Here is a 12,452-nt window from a genome sequence, read left to right on the forward strand (position 1 = left end):
ACTACTGTCCCACCATCGGCTCATGCTGTCACTGTTATATGTGACAGCAGACCTAGCAGACACCCGCACAGACACCCACACAAAGACACCCGCACACAGCCGCAGACACCCGTACACACACAGACACCCGCAGACAGACACCTGCAGACACCTGCAGACAGACACACACATACTCTCCTCTCACACACTCTTCCTCCTTCCTTTCTGCAGCGTTTTTGGCATGCAAATCCGCAGACCTTTTTGCACCTGCGTTTGGCTGCGGATTTGACTGACTCAATGTAAGTCAATAGGTGCAGAAATGCTGCAGATCTGCAAAAAGAATTGACATGCTGCGGAAAATAAAACGCTGCTAATCAGTGCGGAATGTTCAGCAGCATGTGCACACCAATTCTGGATTCCCATTGATTAACTTTGCTTGAGAACTATTATGGGTGTCAACAAAGGTGAAAAAAAGCTCTGAAATAATTCTTCTCGGTATGATTTTTAGACATTTCAAAAACCTGGCATTTTAACAGGGGTGTGTAGATTTTTTATATCCACTATATAGTCATCACAAAGCATAGATCCTCTGCTAAATTTGGGGCTCTAAGTTTGGTTCATTAGAACCACTGAGGCTGTAATGGTAATACCGTCCATAATATCGAATCATCTGTCAGTTGACAAAGGTGTCTAACAACCTATCTCCTCTGATAGACACAATGCCATCTCTTGCAGTGATATTCCACGGGCTCCTGCCTTAGTAAAAAAAAAAAGAACTTGCACAAAGTGACCTGAAGAAGACTTTCATTCATTTGTACAATCTAAACAGAACATTTTATTTGGATCCTCATTTGCAATTTTACATCTAGTAGTGACACACAGGATGTAAACTTCCAAATGTCCATGGTGACCCACAGCTATGATGATTCCTTTGGAACCCATAATTGTCCACATTAACAAATGGTACAGGAGGGTAATGAGGAGATGTATTGACACTGTGGTGGTGAGAAAAGGGCAAAGGCTGCACTGTTATGGACACAGGAATTGATATGCCATCTAAAGTAGAAACATCTGTACTTGTAAAATCAGTAGGAAAGATTGTGCTGCTTGAGATCGTGGATGGAGGGGAAACAGCAGAAAGTCCTGGAATAAAGCATAGAGACATACAAAACATTAAAGTCAATTTAGTTCTGATGTTTATTTAGAAAAATTATGCTTTCTCTGAAGTTGCATGTAATATGTATACTAAGGGAATCTGTCACCAGGTTTTTACTATGTCACCTGAGAGCTGCATGATGTAGGGGCAGAGACCCTGATTCCATCAAACTATCACTTATTGAGCTGCTTGCTGTAGTTTTGATAACATCCTTGCTTTATCAGCAGGAGATTATGACTTGATGAAAAGTAAATCTGTGGTGCCATGTTGTCCTCCATACTCATGAGGTCTGACTAACCCTGCCCCCACCACTGATTAACAGCTTCCCATATACACTGTGCATAGGCAGAAAGCTGCAAATCAGTGGATAAATTGTAAGCTTGTGGGCAGTGCATTATCATCATCTGCTTGATCCTCTAGTATATTGTACAGCACTCTGGAATATGTTGGCTCTTTCAAATGTAACATAGTATATTACTATTATTGTGACTTCATAATTACAGCATAGTCTCACTGCACTCTATTTGTCCGTCCTATTCATTATCCACACTGATAAGGTAGTAGTAATGTATCCCTCTTTAGAAATCAATATTGTAGAAGGCAATTTGAGTGAAATATCTGGTACACTCTGCCAATACGTAGGTTGCTGTTAACCCTTGCAGTACCTGGTTGTATTGATGTCATTATAGAGCTCTTACTTGCTGGAGCCTCCTCTGCTGTATAAGGGGAGCTGCTTGGGTGAAGTTTATAAGAGGGGATTCTATCTATTCCAAAGGTTGTTGGATTCATCAGTGGTTGTCTCTGTAAAGATAAAAAGAATAATACTGTACAATGATGTAAAAACTACACCTATTGTCCTTAGCATTTGCAGGAAGGTAGCTGAATAAAAAAATGGGCACAATCAGGATGTAGAGCAGGGGGAGCACGGTCCCTGTCACATACAATAATACTAGCATCTGCCATACCCACTGACACACAGAGCAGCAATGTCAGCAGCAATCACTTATTTTTTAAGAAGCCCTTCCACCAGTTGAGCTTAAAGGGAAAGTGACAGCTGAAACATGCTTCCCGATCCAAAGATGGCATGTATCAGATATTGGTTGCAGGATTTCAGCCATATATGTTTAACTCTGAAATGCTACAGCATTTCAGAAAAAAACATAGATTAAATGTTTCCCGGGACCAAGCTGCACAGATGACCAGTCAGACAGGCATGTCCCCTTTGGCTTCTCCCCGCTCACTGCCAGTGACTGACTGGTTTCGCCTTGTGTAGCTATAGGTAGAAAGGCAGTGGGTGAGAAGACTCTGCAGGAGAGCCACCTGTCTGGCTAGTCTCTCGTGCTGCTTAGTCCCCGGTGGCTATTAAACTATGTTTTTCTCCGGAAAGACGCATCATTTCAGAATTAAATATACACTGCTGAAAAAAAGGGGAGCACAAAATCCCACAACCTAGATATCACTGAACGAAATATTCTAGTTGTAAATCTTTATTCATTACATAGTGGAATGTGTTGAGAACAATAAAACCTAAAAATGATCAACGTAAATCACAACTAATATCCCACAGAGGTCTGGAGTTGGAATGATGCTTAAAATCAAAGTGGAAAATGAAGTTACAGGCTGATCCAACTTCAGTGGAAATGCCTCAAGAAAAAGAAGTGATGCTCAGTACTGTATGGCCTCCACGTGCCTGTATGACCTCCCTACAACGCCTGGGCATGATCATGATGAGGTGGCAGTTGGTCTCCTGAGGGATCTCCTCCCAGATCTGGACTAAAGCATCCACCAACTCCGGGACAATCTATGGTGCAACGTGACGTTGGTGGATGGTGCAAGACATGATGTCCCAGATGTGTTCAATCGGACTCAGGTCTGGAGAACGGGTGGGCCAGTCCATAGCTTCAATGCCTTCGTCTTGCAGGAACTGCTGACACACTCCAGCCACATGAGGTCTGGCATTGTCCTGCATTAGGAGGAACCCAGAGCCAACCACACCAGCATATGGTCTCACAAGGGGTCTGAGGATCTCATCTCGGTACCTAATGGCAGTCAGGCTACCTCTGGCGAGCACATGGAGGGCTGTGTGGCCCTCCAAAGAAATGCCACCCCACACCATTACTGACCCACTGCCAAACCGATCATGCTGAAGAATTTTGCAGGCAGCCGATCACTCTCCACGGCGTCTCCAGACTCTGTCACGTCTGTCACATGTGCTCAGTGTGAACCTGCTTCCATCTGTGAAGAGCACAGGGCGCCAGTGGTGAATTTGCATATCCTGGTGTTCTGTGGCAAATGCCAAGCATCCTGCACGGTGTTGGACTGTGAGCACAACCCCCATCTGTGGATGTCGGGCACTCAGACCATCCTCATGGAGTCGGTTTCTAACCGTTTGTGCAGACACATGCACATTTGTGGCCTGCTGGAGGTCATTTTGCAGAGCTCTGGCAGTGCTCCTCCTGTGCCTCCTTACACAAAGGCTGAGGTAGCAGTCCTGCTGCTGGGTTGATGCCCTCCTTCGGCCCGCTCCATGTCTCCTGGTGTACTGGCCTGTCTCCTGGTAGCGCCTCCAGCCTCTGGACACTAAGCTGAAAAAGAAGCAACACGGCACTCGTACTAATAATCAGTATAGGTGCTCAAGTAGGGTATCCAGCCCAGGAATCCAAAATAAGAAAAAAACTTGGCACTCAAGAAGAATTTTGGTGTAAAGAAGAAGATCCTTTAATGTGCAGCCACAAAGATATATATATATATATATATATATATATATATATATATATATATATTATATATATATCTTTGTGGCTGCACATTAAAGGATCTTCTTTACACCAAAATTCTTCTTGAGTGCCAAGTTTTTTCTTATTCTGGACACTACGCTGACAGACACAGCAAACCTTCTTGCCACAGCTCGCATTGATGTGCCATCCTGGATCAGCTGCACTACCTGAGCCACTTGTGTGGGTTGTAGAGTCTGTCTCATGCTACCATGAGTGTGAAAGCACAACCAACATTCAAAAGTGACAAAAACATCAGCCAGAAAGCATTGGTACTGAGATGTGGTCTGTGGTCCTCACCTGCAGAACCACTCTTTTATTGAGTGTGTCTTAATAATTTCCATCCGTTGTCTATTCCATTTGCACAACAGCATGTGAAATTGATTGTCAAACAGTGTTGCTTCCTAAGTGGACAGTTTGATTTCACAGAAGTTTGATTTACTTGGCGTTATATTCTGTTGTTTAAGTGTTCCCTTTATTTTTTTGAGCAGTATATATGGCTGAAATCATGCAGCCAGGGTCTGATAAATGTTACCCATGGATCAGTCAGCATGTATCAGCTGTCAGGTTCCCTTTAAACTGGCCACATCATGGAATAGTAAATTATCAGTGATGTTTTGGACCTGACCTGGCCCGGTGGACTCTCACTCTTCAGTGGACCCCCTGTCTGGCTGTCTTACTCACTCTATTTCCTGCTTAAGCTGATATGATAAAGTTAAAAAGGAAATTTACAGTTCACACTTAGGGTATGGCTCCACGGTCCGGAGGGGCGGCGGTATCGCCGCAGCGGCGAAGCCGCTCGGTGCTAAGCCCCGCCCCCTTAATGGGACGCGATCATGCCGGATGTGTTAACTCTTCACATCCGGGATGATCGCTCTGTCCCATAGGGCCCTGTGATATGCCTTGCGGGGACGCTGCGTCCCCGCAAGGTGTACGGACATGCTGCGATCTTAAAAGATGCGCAGCATGTCCGGAGTCGCAGGGCCGCCGCGTGCGGGTTTCCACGCATAGTGGAGACGGGATTTCATCAAATCCCCTCCACTATGCTGGAACATCTGGACGCTGCTTTTTTGACGCTGCAGCTCTGCGCAGCGTCAAAAAAGCAGCGTTTCCTGACCGTGGAAACATACCCTTAAGGAGTTGTTCACACATAATCTCCTGCTCAATCTGACATCTATCAGAGAGTCATGGCATATGTCCTTTTTATTGGAATAGGACCAGTGGATGGTACTCACTGAGTGTTGGATGTTTGCCTCTGCAACTCTCTCTCTCTCTTGATTATAACTCTCTCAGTACACCTACACCTCTCAGTTATACCTCTCCTTCCCTGATTATCAGTTGGTGCTTTTTTGTATTTTATCACGTGTAAAATAGGTTAAAAAGTGGTTGAGAAGTTGCATGGTGGCAATGAACACTTATTCAGCAAAAAACAGAACATTTATATAGTACCATTGAAGGAAAAATTTAAAAAAATGATGACTCTCAAAATTTAGAGAGAGAAAAACAAATGATTTTCTTTTGATACCTGAAATGTTTCTTTTAAAAATTTGACTAATTCTACAGAACAACAAGCTCTCACACGGCTATAACGACTGAAGAAAAAAAAAGCTATAACTTTTAGAGCAAGGTGAAGTTAAAATAATAATTAAAAAAAAAAAATCGCTGTGTCCCCAAGGCCCAAAGTAAGGCTAAGTTCACATCAGCCTTTTTTGCTGCATTTTTAATGCATTTTTTTTTGCTAATTTTCAGTTGCTTTTTACAGTACCTGTGGATTTTTGGATATAGAGCATGTCACTTCTTTCAGCGTTTTTCCAGCATTTTTCACCCATTGAAAGCAATGAGTGATGAAAAAAATGTTGAAAAAAAAGCAAGTATAGCAGTATATGAATCCTATTTATTTTTGTGATTTTTACAGGTTTATCATCTTGACTTGGTCACCTGAGATGTCTGTATGAATTAGTACAGTTTAATTAAATCAGTGATGCGTACAAAGGAAACATTGGCCAACAAAGGTGTGAGATTGAACAATGCCTGTGGCTGACCGAGGTGTGAGATTGTGTGAGCAACTCAATGGCTGAGCAAAGTTGAAAGTTAAACAGTGTCCTACAAACTCAATGCATTGCCAGGGTCTTAGGTAAATTATTCCAGACCAATTCACGTCCCTCAGCTTTTACATTTGTATATGTATTTTTTCATGAACATATGTCTTGTATTGGTGACCTGTGTTCATGCTTCTGTGGTGGAAGCAAAGCTGAACTTTGGGATCCTGAAAAACGCATTAAAAACCGCACAAAAAAACCACATTAATAACTCAACCAAAACACTGCTTCTTTTCTGTAAAGAGTGCAGGTTTTACTGCAGGAAAAAAAAATGCAGCAAAGATACCTAGTGTGAACTTAGTCTAATTTTATTCTTAAAGGAGTTGTCCGGTCTAAATCTACAAGTCTGCAGCCACTCCATGGGGAGGGAGTGTGACCTTAAGTGCAAGACCGGATACAGTCTAGTCCGACTGTAGCTGTGAGTATGCAAATTGCATACTTGTGGTCATATGACCACCCGATCCAGTCACTGGAGAATCTTCTCTAGGCGCAAAGTGCGAGATGTGAGAATTCACAAGTCTGCAGTCACATAGTGACTGCAGACTTGTACTTTTAGACTGGACAACCCCTATAAGATACATTATATGAATTAGCTAGGAAAATGATCACTGTTATGGATTTATAAATTATGCCATTGATATTACCTGTGGTGAAAGGTAGCTATTCAGCATTGATGAATGAAGAGTGGTAATTCCATGTGTTATACCTCCAAATTGTGGCAGTAATAAAGTTTTCCTTGAACCTATAAAAGTAAATTTAAAAACTGCTAAAGCTAATATATGTTACCCTGCTCACCGGCAAAGTACCAGCATAGTATTAAGGTTTCTGTCTGTGTAGAAAAACGCCTTTGTGCTCTAGCACGTTTTTTTTAAAATTATTGTGTGGCTCTTTCCCTGTGTGGTCTGCTGCGCATACACCCAGCACACTGAGCAAAAACACACTGATTTGAATGGAAGTCTACATTAAATTTACATTTCCTATGGTTGCAGTTCATTTGCTATCAGTAGTATACAAGTTCTATTATGATGCAGCATTAGAGCTAGTGCAATGTTCCCAGGGAGCTCCTCAATTGATACAAAAAGAATGCTTGGTCCAGACGTTAAATGGAAATTATACTTAAATATAACAACTCGCAGAACAAATGTTAACAAATAATGAGTATTTAATAACGGTTTTAACTAGTTTTCTAGGTATAATCTTTTAGGGATGCAGCTATTTTTGGTCTTGAGGACCCAGCTATTTGTTTTGCTGTTTTTTTTTTTAAATACTTTGCTCCATGTGCCATAGCTGTTGTGAGAAGGTCATTGGTAAAGTATTGGAGGGGAGATATGTGTCACTGAGAACGTTAGCTTCAGTGATATGAACCGGGAAAAATGTTTCAGCACCCTATGTGCTGAGAGGGGTTAATTGGCCATATTAAGGGCTGGGTTTATGTAAACAGCTGAAGAGTGGGTGGAAGGCTGTTCAACATATCTCCACCCCCATGTTGTTGTCCAGAAGGTAAATATGGAGCCTTGGGACTAATTTAGTGTTCGGTGTGTCTGGAGATGAGCGTTCCAGAGCTGTGCTCGTGTTAAAGAAAACTGAACCTTGTTTTGTTCCCCCTAAGCGGGCGGATCCCTGCAGCCACACAGACTGTACTGCATGTTATTTTAGTTTTTCCCGTTATGTGAGAAGGGCCGTGTTTGTTTTTCCTAATTTTGGATTGGTTTATGCAGTATGTTTTTAATAAACCAGTTGAAAACTTTAAAGGAAAGTGTTCCTGGGACTACCTTTTTAAGAAGCCAAGTAAGTCGATCTACCACACTGTGTAATTTAATAGTATTTTTAATTGAATTGTTATCAGTTTGGGGTGTATATAATGTGTTAAAAAAAAATTTCGGTGTGGGTTGGAAAAAACTGCCATTATTCATTTTTTTCAGGGCTTATTTTCTGGATACTTTTTACAGTGTTTACCATGCAGGTTACGTGACATGCTAACTTTATTCAAGGGGTCATTATGATGATACCAAACTTATCATATTTTTTTTTATTCTTTTGTGCAATAAAATCACTTTTTGATCTTATTATTGATTAGTTCTAGGCAGTTGAGGTAAGAATGCTTTAAAAACAAGAAGTGTGAATAGTTTATTTTTATCAATTAAAAATGCAATGTCTTTGAACAAAAAATAAATCAATATTTAATGTGACCAGCCTTTGCCTTCAAAACGGCATTAAATCAGCAAAGGTACACTTGCACCCAGTTTTTAAAGGAACTCAGCAATGAGGTTGTTCCAAACATCTTGGCGGTCTAATAACAGATCTTTTGTGGATGTAGACTTACGGACATACGACTATGGATGTAGACTTGCACAAATCATCCTTTAATCCTACAGGGACTCGATAATATTGGGATCAGGGCCATATCATCACTTCCAGGACTCCTTGTTTTTCTTTAAGCTGTTTTTCTTTAACTTGACTATATATTTGGGGTCATTGTTTTGCTGCAGGATAAATTTGTGGCCAGATGCCTACCTGATAGTACTGCATAATTGATAAGTATCTGCTGTATTTCTCAGCATTGAGGCCCTATTAATCCTGACCAAATCCCCAACTCGATTTGCTGAAATACATCCCTAAACTTGCAAGGAACCTCCACTATACTTCTCTGCTGCTGCAGACATTCATTATTGTACCACTCTCTAGTCCTTCAGAGAACAAACTACCTTCTGTTACAGCCAAATATTTAAAATTTGGATTCATTGGTCTAGAACATGTGCTAACCTAGTTCCTATGTTTTTATGAATAGTTGAGTCAATTGGTCTTGTTTCCATGTTGCATTTGAACTCATTTGTCCAGAATATGAATTCTCAAGTACATATATTTTCATGAATAATTGAAACACTAGGCTTTGTTTCAATATCGAAGGTATGGGTTTGGCCAAATATTTCCATGAAAACCCTTTCTGATCAGACGTATCCAAATAATAGATGGGTGTAGCTGTGCCACACTGGTTGCTGCCAGTTCTGAGCTGATATCACTCCTGGACATTTCCCAATTCCAAATGGAAGTAAGTGTGATGTATCCTTCATTTGCTGTACTAAGTTTCCTTCACTGATTACTGCATATATGGACCTCAACATTGCCCATTTTCTTCTTTCATCAATGCTTAGAAATACAGGCTTATCCATCATGCAGTACCACTAGAGAGGCATCTAACTGGGTCTAAATGGCATCTGTGAGGGCCATTGTTAGGCCATGGCTGCCATGACAATGTAGCCACAACCCCACAATCGGCAGACAGTGGGAGCTTTCTCCCTTTATCCAACAAATTAGATGATGTGGTTGTTATTAGCTATGGCTTCTTAGGGATTAAACTTTAAGAATTTATATGGTCACCAATTTTGTCAGTTCCAGCAGGACCATAATATGTATACCAGCTAGGCTCATATACCAGATTGCGCAGGTACAGAGGCAGTACTTGCCTGATCAGATGACGGATATACATTCATGGCCGAAAGTGTTGGCAACCTTGAAATTGTTCCAAAAAATGAAGAACTTTTCCCAGAAAATTATTGAAATTACACATTTTGTTATACATGTTTATTTCTTTTTTGTTAATTGGAACAACACAAAAAAACAGAGGAAAAAAAGTAAATTAGACATAATTTCACACTAAACCCCCAAAATGGACCGGCCAAAATTGTTGTCACTTTTCCAAAATTGTGGGTAAAATACTTTGCTTCAAGCATGTGATGCTCATTCAAATTCACCTGTGACAGGTACCAGATGTGGGCAATAAGAAAAACACACCTGAAACCAGATAAAAATGTGAGAAGCTGACACAATCTTTGCATTGTGTGTCTGTGTGTTCGACACTAAGCATGGAGAACAGAAAGAGGAGAAGAGAACTGTCTGAGGACTTGAGAAGCAAATTTGTTGAAAATTATCAACATTCTCAAGGTTACAAGTCCATTTTCAGAGATCTTGATGTTCCTTTGTCCACAGTGCTCAACATAATCAAGAAGTTTACAACCCATGGCTCTGTAGCTAATCTCCCTGAACATGGTTGGCAGAGAAAAATTGCAGTGCATGATAGTCCAGATGGTGGATAAGCAGCCCCGATTAAGTTCCAAAGAAATTCAAGCTGTCCTGCAGGCTCAGGGTGCATCAGTGTCGGCACGTGCTATCCGTTGACATTTGATTGAAATTAAGTGCTATGGAAGGAGACCCAGGAGGACCTCACTGATGACAGAGATATATAAAAAAGCTAGACTGCAGTTTGCCAAAATGTATGCGAGTTAGCCAAAATTCTTCTGGAAGGGCGTCTTGTGGACAGATGAGTCCAAGATACAGCTTTTTGGTAAAGCACATTATTCCACTGTTTACTGAAAAAGGAACACACTAGCTACAGTCAAACATGGTGGAGATTCAAAGATGTTTTGGGGTTGTTTTGCTGCCTCTGGGACTGGAAGCCTTGACTGTGTGCAAGGCATCATGAAATCTGTAGATCACCAAATGATTTTGGGTGACAATATTGTGTCCCGTGTCAGAAAGCTGGGTTTGCATCCTAGGTCATGGGTCTTCCAGCAGGACAATGACCCCTAAAATACTTCAAGAAGAACCTAGAAATGGATGGAAACAAAGCGCTGTAGGGTTCTGTAGTGGCTAACAAGTAGTCCGGATCAAAATTCCATTGAACATCTGTGGAGAGATCTTAAAATTGGTGTTGGGAGAAGGCACCTTTCAAATACAAGCAACATGGAGCAGTGTGCAAAAGAAGAGTGGTCCAAAATTCCATATGAGAGATGTAGGAAGCTTGTTGATGGTTATAGGAAGTGATTGATTGCAGTTATTTATTCCTAAGGGTGTGCCACCAAATATTAAGGTTGAAGGTGCAAACAATTTTGTCTGGCCTATTTTGGAGTTTTGAGTGAAATTATGCCCAATTTGTCCTTTTCTGTCTGTGTTTTTGTGTTGTTCTAATACACACAAAGGAAATAAACATGTGTATAACAAAACAAGTGCAATTGCAATAATTTTCTTGGAGAAATACTTCATTTTCTGGAGCAATTTTAAGGATACCAACACTTTCAGCCAGGACTGTATTTGTCATTGACTATTAATTTACCAGGGTTCATGGCAGATTAATCCTTCATAGAGCATTATGGGATTGAAGGGTTTGTCTGCTTTTGACAATCCCAACTTGAAAGAAGAGAACCATGGCAATAAGTTAATCAAAAAGTATACACCTGCTGGGACCCCCTTATTATTAATTGGACCAGCTCTCCACTCTGCCCAACAAATGAGGATCCTAAACATGAAACCTCCTCTATCAACTCAAAATCAACTAATTGAGTATTTCAAAGTGACTAGACAAAACTTTTAATAAGCAGAAATCAAGTGTCTAATTATCATGAAATAAAAGGCATCTACCTTCATCTCCTGATAGCTTTACATCTCTTTTAATTTTTTCCTCACGTCTCCACTTAGCTCTCCTGTTTGAAAACCAAATCTTAAGGAAAAAAAAACAGTAAAAATACCAATACCAGTAGCTGAAATCAATATAGAGGTTGTCCGGTACTTTAACATTGATGGCCGATTCTTAGACTAGGTCATCAATATCTAATCACTGGCACCCCCACCGATCAGTTGTTCTCGGTGCTGACGACACCCGGAACTGCATAGTTGCAGAGCTACACAGCACAACTCCATTGATTTGAATAGGCGAAAATGTGCAATACCTGGCAGAAGCCACTATAGAGTGGATGTAGCAATGCTGTGCAGCTCCGCAAATGAGCAGCAGTTCTGCCCGCCATCGCTGACACCGTGACTAGCTGATCGTAGAGCGTGTCAGGTGTTGCACCCCAACCGATCAAACATTGATTAAGGATAAACCATCAATGTTAAAGTCACGGACAACCGGTTTAAGAATTATACTTTAGAGGATCTTACAAAATATACTGTACTTCTATGACACTGGATGGGCATCCAATAATATATTAAAGACCATGGCATTGTTTAGTTACGGTGTTGAAAATTACTTTATTGATGCGCTAGCGTGTCATGTTCAGTGGTACCACACTTTGCAAGATGGAGAATGTTTCAGTCCATCCAGAAATTGGTAACGATCTGTTAGGAGCAGTTTAGTTGAAGACTATTGCTATTCCTTTCTATAGTAAAATGACTTGCTGTTCACATGTTCAGTCTTTTGACTGTTTTTTTTACACTTCAGGATTTAAAAAATGACTGGTAGGAAAAAAAGTGCATTTCATTTCTTTGAAGCATCTCCTGTGGGAGAATACTCCAAATTAGGCACTGTCCAATCAAAAGACTGAAAAAACCTCTTCAGGCAAAAACTCTACAATAATGATTGAAAAAAGGTCTTAAAAGTGATTCAGGAAATGTTAAACTTTCCCCGAAAACTCCCCAAAGAAGGAGTGTTTCCTGATGAGGTTTCCACTA

The 12,452-nt window shown here is 40.9% G+C and overlaps 1 long non-coding RNA gene across 1 annotated transcript; it reads right to left on the reverse strand.

The window, feature by feature from the left end:
- Positions 1-633: 633 nt before the first annotated feature.
- On the reverse strand, positions 634-11,616 carry LOC143775798 (uncharacterized). Its single transcript, XR_013215708.1, has 4 exons — positions 11,424-11,616; positions 6,653-6,750; positions 1,834-1,936; positions 634-1,122 (listed from the first exon to the last, which is right to left on the reverse strand). It is a non-coding gene; the product is annotated as an uncharacterized LOC143775798 (long non-coding RNA).
- Positions 11,617-12,452: the final 836 nt, after the last annotated feature.

Source organism: Ranitomeya variabilis, chromosome 5 (assembly GCF_051348905.1).
Source record: "Ranitomeya variabilis isolate aRanVar5 chromosome 5, aRanVar5.hap1, whole genome shotgun sequence".
In the NCBI taxonomy this organism is placed as follows: domain Eukaryota; kingdom Metazoa; phylum Chordata; class Amphibia; order Anura; family Dendrobatidae; genus Ranitomeya; species Ranitomeya variabilis.